At 45.4% G+C, this 18,351-nt stretch overlaps 1 protein-coding gene across 1 annotated transcript in view; it reads right to left on the bottom strand.

Annotated features, from left to right (window-relative positions):
- Window positions 1-18,351, bottom strand: part of LOC143794044 (transmembrane channel-like protein 1) — a 256,399-nt gene that overhangs the window by 115,314 nt on the left and 122,734 nt on the right. The window lies entirely within an intron of this gene.

Below are 18,351 nucleotides of genomic sequence, written 5' to 3' on the forward strand. Positions count from 1 at the left end.
CATCTTGCATGCGCTACTATTTTGAGGTCTTGCCACAGATTTTCATTGATGTTCAGATCGGGGGACTGTGAGGCCATTGTAAAACCTTCAGCTTATGCCTTTTGAGGTAGTGTGTTGTGGATTTTTGACATGTGTTTAGGATCATTATCCATCCTCTTTTAAAATTCAGCTTTCTTACAGATGGTATTATGTTCACATCAAGAATTTGTTGAAATTTCATACAGGAAAGATATATATATTTGTACCGTGTTAGCCAGAAGATAGAATAATATTTGGAATTGAGAGTCCTCTGTGGTTGATACCTTTTAATGGCTAACTGAAAAGATGGTAACAAATTGCCAGCTTTCGAGACTACGCAGGTCCCTTCATCAGGCATAGACTAATACAAATTCTGAAAAAACACATATTTATGCACAACACAGCCCAGAAAAAAATGCCATAGATAAGACAGGTGACTTGAAACAGAACTACCATTATGTGAGAGTGCTAAAATGTTTATGTCCCGAAATATTGGTTCTTTGTTATGATGCCCCCACTCGGTCTGAGGAGCAAATTTCTTTATTGATGTAAAAAGACATAAATCCATGTGACACATTCATTCCTGCACTGAGTGTGTCACAGGTCATCATCAGCTTACACTCCCAGACTCTTCTGTCTCTCTGAGATTTGAAATTAATGCAAGTAATTTCATGTCCATAATGCTGTGATCTGGGAGACAAAAATGTTTTGCCACAATTAAATCCATTCTTTTTTCTCTTATTGTGTGGTGATGAGAATTCGTTCTAATTTTTGCCCTGTCTCCCCCACATACAGTCCCCCAGTTGGACATTTGGTACAAATAATTAGGTACGCCACATTAGATGTGATGCAGCTGAAAGTACCTGGGATCTTGTAGTCCTGATGTGAGTTGGGGATCTTTACCTTGTTTGTGGTCATTATAAATGAACAGGTTTTACATTTTTTCTGGTTGCAAGGAAAGGTTCCTGCAGCTGTTGGAGAGGACAGGGAGCTTCTGACAATGATGCTTCTTAGATTTGGGGGCTGCCTAAAACACAGTAGTGGGGGTCTGGAAAAATGGATTGTAATTAGTGTTGAGCATTCCGATACCGCAAGTATCGGGTATCGGCCGATATTTGCTGTATCGGAATTCCGATACCGAGATCCGATACTTTTGTGGTATCGGGTATCGGTATCGAAACAACATTAATGTGTAAAATAAAGAATTAAAATAAAAAATATGGCTATACTCACCTCTCCGTCGCAGCCTGCACCTTACCGAGGGAACCGGCAGCGTTGTTTGGTTAAAATTCACGCTTTAACTTCCTTACTTGAAGTCCCGGCTTGTGATTGGTCACGCGCCGCCCATGTGACCGCGAAGCGACCAATCACAGCAAGCCGTGACGTAATTTTAGGTCCTTCAGGATTTTAAAATTACGTTCCGGCGTTGTGATTGGTTGCGTCGCGGTCACATGGGCGACGCGACCAATCACAAGCCGTGACGTCACGGGAGGCAGGACACGCGCGCATTTTAAAATGCGCGCGTCTCCTGCCTCCCGTGACGTCACGGCTTGTGATTGGTCGCGTCGCCCATGTGACCGCGACGCAACCAATCACAACGCCGGAACGTAATTTTAAAATCCTGAAGGACCTAAAATTACGTCACGGCTTGCTGTGATTGGTCGCGTCGTGGTCACATGGGCGGCGCTCGACCAATCACAAGCCGGGACTTCAAGTAAGGAAGTTAAAGCGCGAATTTTAAGCAAACAACGCTGCCGGTTCCCTCGCTGAAGTCCAGGCTGCGTCGGAGAGGTGAGTATAGCAATATTTTTTATTTTAATTCTTTATTTTACACATTAATATGGTTCCCAGGGCCTGAAGGAGAGTTTCCTCTCCTTCAGACCCTGGGAACCATCAGGAATACCGTCCGATACATGAGTCCCATTGACTTGTATTGGTATCGGGTATCGGTATCGGATTAGATCCGATACTTTGCCGGTATCGGCCGATACTTTCCGATACCGATACTTTCAAGTATCGGACGGTATCGCTCAACACTAATTGTAATGCAGCCATTTGGCAAATTCAAAAAAGTTCATTTTTTTCTCAATAATGTACACTCTGCACCCCATCTTGACTGAAACAAACAGAAATATAGTAGTTTTTGCAAATTTATTAAAAAGAAAAACTGAAATATCACATGGTCATAAGTATTCAGACTCTTTGCTCAGTATTGAGTAGAAACACCTTTTTGAGATAGTGTAAGGTGTGCGGTGGTCCAGTTTAATGCCCTGCACTCCTTGCCTACGTCCCTGGTATATTTCATATGTCATGTAATGTTTATATATTGTGTTTCGCATTGTACTTACAGTATGTTCATGTGTTGTAAAGATATAGGGACAGTGTAGGACTTAGACCAGTAGGGGGACCACAGTAGAATAGAATAGGGATAAGTTAGACCAATAGGATTTTGTCTGGTTAGGAGGGAGTAGGAAAAGAGTAGTTGGGGAGCTTCCTGGAGTTAGTGTGTGTGAGCCGGGAGCTGGAACAGGACAGTCTTGTCCAAGGGAACATTGAAGCAGAAGAGCCCAGAGGTCCAGAAGCTGACAATCACATGGTAGCGGAGGAATATCAGGGCAGCATAAAGATGGTAGCAGCTAACTTCATGGGAACAACCCTTAATATCCGAGGCCTACGGCCTAGTAAGGAATGGAAAAACCATTCTACGACTTCACCTTTGGAGAGGGAAGCGGGTGGGGAACTCCTGAAGCGGGTTAGTCTGACCAGTCAGGAAGCTGCAGCACCGACAGATCCGGTGGATATTTCTGGAGGAGTGAGGGGCAGTACAGAAATGGAATGGAGATATTCTGTGAATAATCTTGTGCTGTTTCTGTGACTAAACTGGATGAGCTAAGTAAATTGTTATGTTGAAGATGACCCTGGACTCTGACTGTCATTGTGTGGTGTTGAAAGAAAAGGAACCCCGGCGGTGTGTAATGGACTCTGACTTACAAGTGTGTGGACTGCAATGTGTTAATGTGACAGTAGTCGTACCACCCTCAGCCACGACTACCCCCTGGCCTCCGCTTCACTTGTACAGTCATGACTGAGTCTTCTCGGGAATGATGCAACAAGTTTTTCACACCTAGATTTGGAGATCCTCTGCCATTGTTTCTTGTTCCCTCAGGTTCTATGGTGAACGTTGGTGGACAGCCATTTTCAGATCTCTCCAGAGATTTCAATTGGCTTTAAGTCATGGCTCTGGCTGGGCCAATCAAGAATGGTCACAGAGTTATTCTGAAGCCACTCTTTTGTTATTATATGTGTGCTTAGGGTCATTGTCTTGTTGGAATGTGAACCTTCAGCCAAGTCTGAGGTCCAGAGCATTCTGGAAGAGGATTTCATCCAGGATATCTCTGTACTTGGCTGCATTCACGTTTCCTTCAATGACAACCAGTCGTCCTGCCACCACCATGTTTCACTATTAGGATTGTATTGGGCAGGTGATGAGCAGTGCCTGGTATTCTCCACACATACTGCTTAGAATTATCACCAAAAAGCTCTATCTTCATCTTATCAGACCAGAGTCTGGGAGTTCTTCATGTGTTTTTTCGCAAACTCTATGCGGGCTTTCATATGTCTTACACTGCGAACAGGCTTCTGTTGGGCCACTCTACCATAAAGGCACGACTGGTGGAGGGATGCAGTGATAGTTGACTTTGTGGAACTTTCTCCCATCTCCCTACTGCGTCTCTGCAGCTCAGTCAAAGTGGATCTTCTTTACCTCTGTCACCAAAGCTCTTCTCCCACGCTGGATGGCCAGGTCTAGGAAGACTTCTGGTGGTCCCAAATTTCTTCCATTTAAGTATTATGGAGGCCACTGTGCTCTTAGGAACCTTAAGTACTGCATAAATTCTGTTGTTAACTTGGTCAGATCTGTGTCTTGCCAGAATTCTGTCTCTGATCTCCTTGGCCAGTTAATTTGAGCTCATGATTCTCATTTGGTCTGACATGCACAGTGAGCTGCAAGGTCTTATATAGACAGGTGTGTGCCTTTCCAAATCAAGTGCTATCAGTTAAATTAAACACAGCAGGATTCCAGTAGAGTAGAACCATCTCAAGGAGGATCACAAGGAAATGGACAGCATGTGACGTAAATATGAGTGTCTGAGCAAAGAGTCTGAATACTTATGACCATATAATATTTCAGTTTTTCTTTTTTATTAAATTTGCAAACATTTCTACATTTCATTTTTTTTTCAGTCAAGATTTTTTTCATAAATGTGAAAAAAATGAATTTTTTTGATTTTACCAAATGGCTGGAATGAAACAAAGAGTGTAAAATTTAAGGGGTCTGAATACTTTACGCACCAAATGTACCTCCGGTCACTGGCATCGGATCATGGGACAACTGCTCCCATCAGCCTACACTTACAGCCTATAATATTTTTTTGCCTAAAATGCAAAGGAAATGTGTCATCTTTGACTCTAGCTCTTGTAAGACAGCGGCAGAGACAGTGACCCAGGCAAGTTAAGTAAGACATGCTTTATTGCCCAAATATTGCACACATGAAATTGCTCACTTTCGGATCGCAGACAGGTATATTTATAAAAGTCCAGGAAGGTACTCTGTGCTTTCAGCTTAAAGCAATGTTATTGTTCTGGGACCTGTAGTTCCTGTTCCACAAGTATAGTTGTTGGTATAATTATGAAGGGAGGCTGGTAGGGCTAGTTATGAGAGATGGGCAGGCCGAACTAGTCACACACACACACCACCCATCTATGGGAGTGGTTACAGGTATATAATGTGACCAAGGTGTGGGTCACATGGCTCTGAGTATGGATCTGAATGGACTGTGCTGAAGGTCCTGAAAGGGCCTATGTGTTGTGAGTGCTATCTCTCTGAATAGCACATGGTGGGGCTTTGGACCTGGTGGCCTGGGGTGTTGGACGAACTTCCTGAATAGCACCTGGACAGGCCACACACCTGTGTGTTGGACGGTCCCAAGGGGGGGCCGATGTCCTGAATAGCGCACTGTGGAAAGCTACTGCGTTGGGAGGTCCTGGGAGTAGGACTGGATCCCTGAAGAGCACAGAGTGACCGTGGATCTGGGTGGTCTGTTTTGGAAGCTCCTGTGAGTGGAGACTTCCTGGAAGCACCTGGAGAGACCATGGTCCTGAACGGTCTGTGACGGCTTCTGTGTTGGAAGTCCTGGGAGTAGGATGTCCTGAAGAGCACAACCAGTATTTGATGTCCTGGGAGTAGGACGTCCTGAAGAGCACATGGGAACAAGTGTATGCAGAGTCTGTGATGGCTCTGTGTTGGGGAAGCTACCGTCCTTCGGTGGCTCTGGAATGACTGATGTGTGCCTGCCAGGTAAGTTAGTGAACCCCTTAAGGCAGCTTCCCAGGAGAGAGGACTGACAAGGAGTCAGCAGGTGGAGCAGGAGCTCCCGTAAGGTACCATAGACTGTTGGTGCTTATGATACTCTATGAACTGTGTGGTCACCCACGGCAACTGGTCAGATAAGGATCAGCGTGTTTAGTGTCGCAAACTGATGATGTGAAGCTTTATGTAAAGACCATTTGCATTTGGTTCACATTTCTATGGTTTATGACTAGTGTTGAGCATTCCGATACCGCAAGTATCGGGTATCGGCCGATATTTGCTGTATCGGAATTCTGATACCGAGATCCGATACTTTTGTGGTATCGGGTATCGGTATCGAAACAACATTAATATGTAAAATAAAGAATTAAAATAAAAAATATTGCTATACTCACCTCTCCGACGCAGCCTGCACCTTACCGAGGGAACCGGCAGCGTTGTTTGCTTAAAATTCGCGCTTTAACTTCCTTACGCGAAGTCCCGGCTTGTGATTGGTCGCGCGCCGCCCATGTGGCCGGGACGCAACCAATCACAGCAAGCCGTGACGTAATTTCAGGTCCTTCAGGATTTTAAAATTACGTTCCGGCGTTGTGATTGGTTGCGTCGGGGTCACATGGGCGACGCAACCAATCACAAGCCGTGACGTCACGGGAGGCAGGACACGCGCGCATTTTAAAATGCGCGCGTGTCCAGCCTCCCGTGACGTCTCGGCTTGTGATTGGTTGCGTCGCCCATGTGACTGCGACGCAACCAATCACAACGCCGGAACGTAATTTTAAAATCCTGAAGGACCTGAAATTACGTCACGGCTTGCGGTGATTGGTTGCGTCCCGGCCACATGGGCGGCGCGCAACCAATCACAAGCCGGGACTTCGCGTAAGGAAGTTAAAGCGCGAATTTTAAGCAAACAACGCTGCCAGTTCCCTCGGTGAGGTCCAGGCTGCGTCGGAGAGGTGAGTATAGCAATATTTTTTATTTTAATTCTTTATTTTACACATTAATATGGTTCCCAGGGCCTGAAGGAGAGTGTCCTCTCCTTCAGACCCTGGGAACCATCAGGGATACCGTCCGATACTTGAGTCCCATTGACTTGTATTGGTATCGGGTATCGGTATCGGATTAGATCCGATACTTTGCCGGTATCGGCCGATACTTTCCGATACCGATACTTTCAAGTATCGGACGGTATCGCTCAACACTAGGGTTGAGCGAAACGGGTCGATCATTTTCAAAAGTCGCCGACTTTTGGCTAAGTCGGCGTCTCATGAAACCCGATCCGACCCCTGTGCTTGTCGGCCATGCGGTACGCGACTTTCGCGCCAAAGTCGCGTTTCAATGACGCGAAAAGCGCCATTTCTCAGCCAATGAAGGTGAACGCAGAGTGTGGGCAGCGTGATGACATAGATCCTGGTCCCCACCATCTTAGAGAAGGGCATTGCAGTGATTGGCTTGCTGTCTGCGGCGTCACAGGGGCTATAAAGGGGCGTTCCCGCCGACCGCCATCTTACTGCTGCTGATCTGAGCTTAGGGACAGGTTGCTGCCGCTTCGTCAGAAGCAGGGAGAGCGTTAGGCAGGGTCCACTAACCACCAAACCGCTTGTGCTGCAGCGATTTCCACTGTCCAACACCACCTTCGGTGTGCAGGGACTGTGGAAGCTATTTTTTTTTTTTTTTCCCCTCAGCGCTGTAGCTCATTGGGCTGCCCTAGAAGGCTCCGTGATAGCTGTATTGCTGTGTGTACGCCACTGTGGAAACCAACTGCTTTTTTCAAAGCACATATCCTCTTGTTCCTTCCTTTCTGCACAGCTATCTTTTTTGTTTGTCCACACTTTTTATTTAATTTGTGCATCAGTCCACTCCTATTGCTGCCTGCCATACCTGGCTTACATTACTGCAGGGAGATAGTAATTGTAGGACAGTTTTTTTTTTTTTTTTGTTTTTTTTTTGTGGGAGATTAAGATTGGCATTTCTGCTACAGTGCCATCCCTGTGTGTGCCATCTCTCACTGAGTGGGCCATAGAAAGCCTATTTATTTTTTCCGTGATTTGTGTTCTAAAATCTACCTCAACACAAAAACACTACATCAATCAGTGGGAGAAAAATATTGGCCTCAGTCAGGGCTTGTGTGCCACTGCTGTGTGTGCTATCTCTCATTCAGTGGGCTATAGCAAGCCTATTTTTTTTTTTTTTTTTTAATATTATTTGGTTTCTAAAGTCTCCCTGAAAAAAAAAAAAAACCTAAAAAAACAGTGGGAGAGTAATATTGCCCTTTCAGCTTGTGTGCCAGTCTTGACTCCTGGGTGTGCCACCTCTCTCCCTCTCATTCAGTGGGCCATAGAAAGCCTATTTATTTTTTTTAAAAATATTATTGGGTTTCTAAAGTCTCCCTGAAAAAACAAAAAATACATAAAAAAACAGTGGGAGAGTAATATTGCCCTTTCAGCTTGTGTGCCAGTCTTGACTCCTGGGTGTGCCACCTCTCTCCCTCTCATTCAGTGGGCCATAGAAAGCCTATTTATTTTTTTTTTTAAATATTATTGGGTTTCTAAAGTCTCCCTGAAAAAACAAAAAATACATAAAAAAACAGTGGGAGAGTAATATTGCCCTTTCAGCTTGTGTGCCAGTCTTGACTCCTGGGTGTGCCACCTCTCTCCCTTTCATTCAGTGGGCCATAGAAAGCCTATTTATTTTTTTTTAAAAATATTATTGGGTTTCTAAAGTCTCCCTGAAAAAAAAAAAAAAACCTAAAAAAACAGTGGGAGAGTAATATTGCCCTTTCAGCTTGTGTGCCAGTCTTGACTCCTGGGTGTGCCACCTCTCTCCCTCTCATTCAGTGGGCCATAGAAAGCCTATTTATTTTTTTTTTTAAATATTATTGGGTTTCTAAAGTCTCCCTGAAAAAAAAAAAAAAACCTAAAAAAACAGTGGGAGAGTAATATTGCCCTTTCAGCTTGTGTGCCAGTCTTGACTCCTGGGTGTGCCACCTCTCTCCCTCTCATTCAGTGGGCCATAGAAAGCCTATTTATTTTTTTTTTTAAATATTATTGGGTTTCTAAAGTCTCCCTGAAAAAACAAAAAATACATAAAAAAACAGTGGGAGAGTAATATTGCCCTTTCAGCTTGTGTGCCAGTCTTGACTCCTGGGTGTGCCACCTCTCTCCCTTTCATTCAGTGGGCCATAGAAAGCCTATTTATTTTTTTTTTTAAATATTATTGGGTTTCTAAAGTCTCCCTGAAAAAAAAAAAAAAACCTAAAAAAACAGTGGGAGAGTAATATTGCCCTTTCAGCTTGTGTGCCAGTCTTGACTCCTGGGTGTGCCACCTCTCTCCCTCTCATTCAGTGGGCCATAGAAAGCCTATTTATTTTTTTTTTAAAATATTATTGGGTTTCTAAAGTCTCCCTGAAAAAAAAAAAAAAACCTAAAAAAACAGTGGGAGAGTAATATTGCCCTTTCAGCTTGTGTGCCAGTCTTGACTCCTGGGTGTGCCACCTCTCTCCCTCTCATTCAGTGGGCCATAGAAAGCCTATTTATTTTTTTTTTTAAATATTATTGGGTTTCTAAAGTCTCCCTGAAAAAAAAAAAAAAACCTAAAAAAACAGTGGGAGAGTAATATTGCCCTTTCAGCTTGTGTGCCAGTCTTGACTCCTGGGTGTGCCACCTCTCTCCCTCTCATTCAGTGGGCCATAGAAAGCCTATTTATTTTTTTTTTTAAATATTATTGGGTTTCTAAAGTCTCCCTGAAAAAACAAAAAATACATAAAAAAACAGTGGGAGAGTAATATTGCCCTTTCAGCTTGTGTGCCAGTCTTGACTCCTGGGTGTGCCACCTCTCTCCCTTTCATTCAGTGGGCCATAGAAAGCCTATTTATTTTTTTTTTAAAATATTATTGGGTTTCTAATGTCTCCCTGAAAAAAAAAAAAAAACCTAAAAAAACAGTGGGAGAGTAATATTGCCCTTTCAGCTTGTGTGCCAGTCTTGACTCCTGGGTGTGCCACCTCTCTCCCTCTCATTCAGTGGGCCATAGAAAGCCTATTTATTTTTTTTAAAAAATATTATTGGGTTTCTAAAGTCTCCCTGAAAAAACAAAAAATACATAAAAAAACAGTGGGAGAGTAATATTGCCCTTTCAGCTTGTGTGCCAGTCTTGACTCCTGGGTGTGCCACCTCTCTCCCTTTCATTCAGTGGGCCATAGAAAGCCTATTTATTTATTTTTTAAAATATTATTGGGTTTCTAAAGTCTCCCTGAAAAAAAAAAAAAAAACCTAAAAAAACAGTGGGAGAGTAATATTGCCCTTTCAGCTTGTGTGCCAGTCTTGACTCCTGGGTGTGCCACCTCTCTCCCTCTCATTCAGTGGGCCATAGAAAGCCTATTTATTTTTTTTAAAAAATATTATTGGGTTTCTAAAGTCTCCCTGAAAAAAAAAAAAATACATAAAAAAACAGTGGGAGAGTAATATTGCCCTTTCAGCTTGTGTGCCAGTCTTGACTCCTGGGTGTGCCACCTCTCTCTCTCTAATTGTGGGCCATAGAAAGCCTTTTTTTTTTTTTTTTTTAATATTATTTGGTTTCTAAAGTCTCCCTGAGAAAAAAAAATAAATAAATTAGGTGGGAGATTAATATTGACATTAGTGCTTGAGTGACAGTCCTGCGTGTGTGTCATCTCTGTGATTTTGTGCCACAGAAAACAGAGTGTGTAACATTGTGCCTGATTTTCCTTGTGGTCTCACCAACCTGTTAAGGGATATTGAAATCATACTGAAGTTATAGCTCACCGTGTAAGTTGTTTGACAGCAACAAATAAAGTTACTTTGGTTAAGATTTTAAAACAATGAGGAAGTCTGGTGCAAGAGGTCGTCGTGGGCGTTCATTGTCAGCTGGTAATGATGGTAGTGGTAGAGGAGCATCAGGTGGTCGTGGGGATAAAAATATTCCACCTAAGTCTGGAGCTGTGGAGCCAGTTTCGTCGTCAGGCTACACAAGGCCTCGAACGCTCTCTTTTCTGGGAGTAGGAAAACCGCTTTTAAAGGCGGAGCAGCAACAGCAAGTTTTGGCTTACATTGCAGACTCAGCCTCTAGCTCTTTTGCCTCCTCTTCCGAAACTGGTAAATGTAAAAGCAGCGCGTCGCTTGTGGATGTTCACGGTCAGGGACAAGTCGCTTCCTTGTCCTCCTCAGCAAAAACTACAACAAGAGAGAAGGATGCAGCAGGCGACACAACGGGTCACTCCATGGAGCTCTTTACACATACCGTCCCTGGCTTAGAAAGTGAAACATTTAACAGGCCATGCCCATTACAAGTATATTCTGACATGGAGTGCACTGATGCACAGCCACAGCCAGAGTACTATGCTGCTCCTTTGACTCAGACCACCACATTGCCCTCTCAGGGTACAGATCCACAATCAGACCCTGATGAGACTATGTTGCCCCGCCACGAACGCTATACCACCGACCGACACAGTGACACAGACGAAGTTGCACACGAGCTCGAAGAGGAGGTAATAGATGACCCAGTTATTGACCCCGATTGGCAGCCATTGGGGGAACAGGGTGCAGGCGGCAGTAGTTCAGAAGCGGAGGTGGAGGAGGGGCCGCAGCAGGCATCAACATCGCAACAGGTTACATCTGCCGGGCCCGTATCTGGCCCAAAACGCGTGTCAAAGCCAAAACCTGTTGGAGCACAGCGTTGCCATCCGGTTAAAGCTCAGTCTGCAATCCCTGAAAAGGGATCCGAGTCTAGGAAGAGTGCAGTCTGGCATTTTTTTAAACAACATCCAACTGATCAGCGCAAAGTCATCTGTCAAAAATGTTCAACTAGCTTAAGCAGAGGTCAGAATCTGAAAAGTCTAAATACTAGTTGCATGCATAGACACTTAACCACCATGCATTTTCAAGCCTGGACTAACTACCAAACGTCCCTCAAGGTTGTAGCACCCTCGGCCAATGAAGCTAGTCAGCAACGCAACATCCCTTCCGTCACTGTAAGGCCACCATTTTCCGCACCACAGGCAGTATCTGTGCAGGTTTCTTTGCCAGCCAAAAGCAGTCAGGGTCAGGGAATCACCAGTTTTGTAGGAGGAAATATTGCATCTAGGGCACCGGCGGAAACAATACCGTCTCCAACCGTCTCTCAGTCTGCCATGTACACCGGCACACCCGAAAGTTCCACGATCTCCAGCTCTCCAGTCCAGCTCACCCTACATGAGACTCTGGTTAGAAAAAGGAAGTACTTATCCTCGCATCCGCGTACACAGGGTTTTAACGCCCACATAGCTAGACTAATCTCGTTAGAGATGATGCCCTACCGGTTAGTTGAAAGCGAAGCTTTCAAAGCCCTGATGGAGTACGCTGAACCACGATACGAGCTACCCAGTCGACACTTTTTTTCCAGAAAAGCCATCCCAGCCCTGCACCAGCATGTTAAACAGCGCATCGTCCATGCACTCAGGCAATCTGTGAGTACAAAGGTGCACCTGACTACAGATGCATGGACCAGTAGGCATGGCCAGGGACGTTATGTGTCCATCACGGCACACTGGGTGAATGTGGTGGATGCAGGGTCCACAGGCGACATCAATTTAGGGACAGTTGTGCCTAGCCCACGGTCTAGGAAACAGTTGGCTGTAGGCGTTCGCACCCCCTCCTCCTCCTCCTCCTCGTCCTCCTGCAGAAGCTACAGCTCTTCCACAGAACGCAGTCTGCCAACCACTCCATCGGCAGATGACACTGTTGCACACCAGTTGTCCCATTATGGGCCAGCTACTGCCAAGCGTCAGCAGGCTGTATTGGCTATGAAGTGCTTGGGCGACAATAGACACACCGCGGAAGTTCTGTCCGAGTTCTTGCAACAAGAAACGCAGTCGTGGCTGGGCACAGTAGATCTTGAGGCAGGCAAGGTAGTGAGTGATAACGGAAGGAATTTCATGGCTGCCATCTCCCTTTCCCAACTGAAACACATTCCTTGCCTGGCTCACACCTTAAACCTGGTGGTGCAGTGCTTATTGAAAACTTATCCTGGGTTCTCCGACCTGCTCCTCAAAGTGCGTGCACTTTGCTCACATATCCGACGTTCGCCTGTACACGCCAGCCGTATGCAGACCTATCAGCGGTCTTTGAACCTTCCCCAGCATCGCCTAATCATAGACGTTGCAACAAGGTGGAACTCAACACTGCACATGCTTCAGAGACTGTGCGAACAGAGGCGTGCTGTTATTTATTTGTGGGAGGATACACGGGCAGGCAGTAGGATGGCAGACATGGAGTTGTCAGGTGTGCAGTGGTCTAAGATACAAGACATGTGTCAAGTCCTTCAGTGCTTTGAGGAATGCACACGGCTGGTTAGTGCAGACAACGCCGTAATAAGCATGAGCATCCCCCTAATGCGTCTGCTGATGCAAAGTTTGACGCACATAAAGGAGCAGGCGTCTGCACCAGAGGAAGAGGAAAGCCTTGATGACAGTCAGCCATTGTCTGGTCAGGGCAGTGTACAGGACGAGGTAGCGGGCGAAGAGGAGGTGGAGGACGAGGAGGATGATGGGGATGAGTATATTTTTAATGCCGAACCTTTCCCGGGGGCACAGGAATTTGGTTGCGTGTCACGGCCGGGTTCTGGTTTTTTGAGGGACACAAGTGACGTAGATTTGCCTGCAACTGCCCCTCAACCAATCACAACCGGAGATTTGACAACTGGAAGTTTGGCCCACATGGCGGATTATGCCTTACGTATCCTAAAAAGGGACACACGCATTACGAAAATGATGAACGATGACGATTACTGGTTGGCCTGCCTCCTTGATCCACGCTATAAAGGCAAATTGCAAAATATTATGCCACATGAGAACTTGGAACTAATATTAGCAACCAAACAATCAACTCTTGTTGACCGTTTGCTTCAGGCATTCCCAGCACACAGCGCACGTGATCGTTCTCACACGAGCTCCAGGGGGCAGCAGACTAGGAGTGTTAGGGGTGCACACATCAGAAGTGGCGTTGGACAGAGGGGTTTTCTGACCAGGTTGTGGAGTGATTTTGCTATGACCGCAGACAGGACAGGTACTGCTGCATCAATTGAAAGTGACAGGAGACAACATTTGTCCAGTATGGTTACTAACTATTTTTCATCCCTTATCGATGTTCTCCCTCAACCGTCATTCCCATTTGATTACTGGGCCTCCAAATTAGACACCTGGCCAGAATTGGCAGAATATGCATTGCAGGAGCTTGCTTGCCCGGCAGCAAGTGTCCTATCAGAAAGAGTATTCAGTGCTGCAGGTTCAATATTAACCGAAAAAAGGACTCGTCTGGCTACCCAAAATGTTGACGATCTAACATTCATTAAAATGAACCACAACTGGATTTCGAAATCTTTTGCCCCACCTTGCCCGGCCGACACCTAGCTTTCCTATGAAAAGCTCTTGCCTGTGAATTACTTTTCTAATGTCTAATTTGCTGCAGCTGATTGTACAGCATACGACATGTTTACACCTCCCTAAATGGCAAAACTCCCCACACGGGGCCGTGGTATCGCGACTTGGCGCAAGCACCCGTGAGACTGCTGTTTGTCTGAAGAGGTGGGTGTGCTCGCTTTTGGTTGACGGCATTGCTACTGGGTCCCTCATAGTACAATGTAGTGTCTCTGGCGGTGGTGGTGCGCACCCAACGTCAGACACACCGTTGTAACATGAGGGGCCCTGGGGCGGTCCCGCCGGCCTCAAGAGAGTTCCCCCCTACCCCAGCTCAAAATGTGCTCTACCACGTGCAAAATTATGTCGCACAGCTCCACCAATCTTTAGTCTATTCGCTGACATCATTCAATGTCTGGCACTGACAATACAAATTTGTAGACATCTATGATGCAACTTAAAGTAGTCTGTGTCTGTGTCCTATATTGGCACCATTAAATAGTTACTGCCAAATTACTATGTCAGAAACTCAGTAGATGAGCCCACCCCTGTACCTAAGTATGCCACCTTTTTTTTTTGTTTTGGTTGTTTTGCGAGACATTAACATCTATTTATATTTTGGGAGTACTGGGACAGACACTCCTTGCACTACTCCTCCACTCACCACCAAGCTGCCTGTGTATCCATGTAACCGCTGTAAAACTGCCATGAGCCTATTGTTTGTTATTTTAGGCCTTTGATAGCCTGTCTGCGGCCCCTACTTGCAATACTCCTCCACTGACCACCAAGCTGCCTGCCCGTGTATCCATGTAACCGCTGTGAAACTGCCATGAGCCTATTGTTTGTTATGTTAGGCCTTTGATAGCCTGTCTGCGGTCCCTACTTTAAATACTCCTCCACTGACCAGACCACTGCTGCCCGTGTACCCCTGGAACCAATTATAAAGTGCCTACAGCCAGCCCATTTTCTTATGTTAGGCCTTTGAAGCCTGTCTGCGGTCCCTACTTTAAATACTCCTCCACTGACCACCAAGCTGCCTGCCCGTGTATCCATGTAACCGCTGTAAAACTGCCATGAGCCTATTGTTTGTTATTTTAGGCCTTTGATAGCCTGTCTGCGGCCCCTACTTGCAATACTCCTCCACTGACCACAATGCTGCCTGGAGTGCCTGCCTGTGTATCCATGTAACCGATGTAAAACTGCCATGACTGCCTACTGTTTGTTATTTTAGGCCTTTGATAGCCTGTCTGCAGCCCCTACTTGCAATACTCCTCCACTGACCACACCAATGCTGCCCGTGTACCCCTGGAACCTATTTAAAAGTTCATAGAGCCTAGTTATATATTTTATTTACTATTAATAAGGCCATGATGGACTACGCTGTACCACGCTACAAGCTAACCAGTCGACACTTCTTTTGCGAGAAAAGCCATCCCAACCCTCCACCAGCATGTAGAAGACCGCATTGTCCATGCACTCTGGCAATCTGTGAGTACAAAGGTGCACCTGACAACAGACGCATGGACCTGTAGGCATGGCCACGGAAGATTACGTGTCCATTACGGCGCAATGGGTTAATGTGGTGGATGCATGGTCCACAGGGGACAGCCTACTAAGTCTGTCTGCAGTCCCTAATTCAAATTGTCCTCCACTGTCTAAATCGGAACTTCCACCTTCTGGCTTTCGGCCTATAGTATCAGAAATTAAACTGCATTTGGCCTTCAACTTTGGTTAGGGCCTACTAACGGCTTCTGCCCCTCCCTGGTGTTGCCCTCAACTAAATAAAGCTGAGCTTCAACCTTCTGCTCCAAATTACCATTTTGAAAAATGCAATAGGCTTTTCAGGCCTACAAAAGGTGTCTGTCTGTGTGCCCCTCCCTGGTGTTGTCCTCAACTAAATAAAGCTGAGCTTCAACCTTCCGGCTCTCATTATGTGGTTTTAAAAAAAAAAATGGTGGTTAGGGCCTACTAACGGCTTCTGCCCCTCCCTGGTGTTGTCCTCAACTAAATAAAGCTGAGCTTCAACCTTCCGGCTCTCATTATGTGGTTTTAAAAAAAAAATGGTGGTTAGGGCCTACTAACGGCTTCTGCCCCTCCCTGGTGTTGCCCTCAACTAAATAAAGCTGAGCTTCAACCTTCTGCTCCAAATTACCATTTTGAAAAATGCAATAGGCTTTTCAGGCCTACTAAAGGTGTCTGTCTGTGTGCCCCTCCCTGGTGTTGTCCTCAACTAAATAAAGCTGAGCTTCAACCTTCCGGCTCTCATTAAGTGGTTTAAAAAAAAAAAATGGTGGTTAGGGCCTACTAACGGCTTCTGCCCCTCCCTGGTGTTGCCCTCAACTAAATAAAGCTGAGCTTCAACCTTCTGCTCCAAATTACCATTTTGAAAAATGCAATAGGCTTTTCAGGCCTACTAAAGGTGTCTGTCTGTGTGCCCCTCCCTGGTGTTGTCCTCAACTAAATAAAGCTGAGCTTCAACCTTCCGGCTCTCATTATGTGGTTTTAAAAAAAAAATGGTGGTTAGGGCCTACTAACGGCTTCTGCCCCTCCCTGGTGTTGCCCTCAACTAAATAAAGCTGAGCTTCAACCTTCTGCTCCAAATTACCATTTTGAAAAATGCAATAGGCTTTTCAGGCCTACTAAAGGTGTCTGTCTGTGTGCCCCTCCCTGGTGTTGTCCTCAACTAAATAAAGCTGAGCTTCAACCTTCCGGCTCTCATTATGTGGTTTTAAAAAAAAAATGGTGGTTAGGGCCTACTAACGGCTTCTGCCCCTCCCTGGTGTTGCCCTCAACTAAATAAAGCTGAGCTTCAACCTTCTGCTCCAAATTACCATTTTGAAAAATGCAATAGGCTTTTCAGGCCTACAAAAGGTGTCTGTCTGTGTGCCCCTCCCTGGTGTTGTCCTCAACTAAATAAAGCTGAGCTTCAACCTTCCGGCTCTCATTATGTGGTTTTAAAAAAAAAAATGGTGGTTAGGGCCTACTAACGGCTTCTGCCCCTCCCTGGTGTTGTCCTCAACTAAATAAAGCTGAGCTTCAACCTTCCGGCTCTCATTATGTGGTTTTAAAAAAAAAATGGTGGTTAGGGCCTACTAACGGCTTCTGCCCCTCCCTGGTGTTGCCCTCAACTAAATAAAGCTGAGCTTCAACCTTCTGCTCCAAATTACCATTTTGAAAAATGCAATAGGCTTTTCAGGCCTACTAAAGGTGTCTGTCTGTGTGCCCCTCCCTGGTGTTGTCCTCAACTAAATAAAGCTGAGCTTCAACCTTCCGGCTCTCATTATGTGGTTTTAAAAAAAAAATGGTGGTTAGGGCCTACTAACGGCTTCTGCCCCTCCCTGGTGTTGCCCTCAACTAAATAAAGCTGAGCTTCAACCTTCTGCTCCAAATTACCATTTTGAAAAATGCAATAGGCTTTTCAGGCCTACAAAAGGTGTCTGTCTGTGTGCCCCTCCCTGGTGTTGTCCTCAACTAAATAAAGCTGAGCTTCAACCTTCCGGCTCTCATTATGTGGTTTTAAAAAAAAAAATGGTGGTTAGGGCCTACTAACGGCTTCTGCCCCTCCCTGGTGTTGTCCTCAACTAAATAAAGCTGAGCTTCAACCTTCCGGCTCTCATTATGTGGTTTTAAAAAAAAAATGGTGGTTAGGGCCTACTAACGGCTTCTGCCCCTCCCTGGTGTTGCCCTCAACTAAATAAAGCTGAGCTTCAACCTTCTGCTCCAAATTACCATTTTGAAAAATGCAATAGGCTTTTCAGGCCTACAAAAGGTGTCTGTCTGTGTGCCCCTCCCTGGTGTTGTCCTCAACTAAATAAAGCTGAGCTTCAACCTTCCGGCTCTCATTAAGTGGTTTTAAAAAAAAAAAATGGTGGTTAGGGCCTACTAACGGCTTCTGCCCCTCCCTGGTGTTGCCCTCAACTAAATAAAGCTGAGCTTCAACCTTCTGCTCCAAATTACCATTTTGAAAAATGCAATAGGCTTTTCAGGCCTACAAAAGGTGTCTGTCTGTGTGCCCCTCCCTGGTGTTGTCCTCAACTAAATAAAGCTGAGCTTCAACCTTCCGGCTCTCATTAAGTGGTTTAAAAAAAAAAAATGGTGGTTAGGGCCTACTAACGGCTTCTGCCCCTCCCTGGTGTTGCCCTCAACTAAATAAAGCTGAGCTTCAACCTTCTGCTCCAAATTACCATTTTGAAAAATGCAATAGGCTTTTCAGGCCTACTAAAGGTGTCTGTCTGTGTGCCCCTCCCTGGTGTTGTCCTCAACTAAATAAAGCTGAGCTTCAACCTTCCGGCTCTCATTATGTGGTTTAAAAAAAAAAAATGGTGGTTAGGGCCTACTAACGGCTTCTGCCCCTCCCTGGTGTTGCCCTCAAGTAAATAAAGCTGAGCTTCAACCTTCTGCTCCAAATTACCATTTTAAAAAATGCAATAGGCTTTTCCGGCCTACTAAAGGTGTCTGCCCCTCCCTGGTGTTGTCCTCAACTGAACAAAGCTGAGCTTCCACATTCTGGCTTTCGCCCTATACTATCAGATATTAAACTGCATTTGGCCTACTAGTGTG

This window comes from Ranitomeya variabilis, chromosome 1 (assembly GCF_051348905.1).
Source record: "Ranitomeya variabilis isolate aRanVar5 chromosome 1, aRanVar5.hap1, whole genome shotgun sequence".
Taxonomy (NCBI): domain Eukaryota; kingdom Metazoa; phylum Chordata; class Amphibia; order Anura; family Dendrobatidae; genus Ranitomeya; species Ranitomeya variabilis.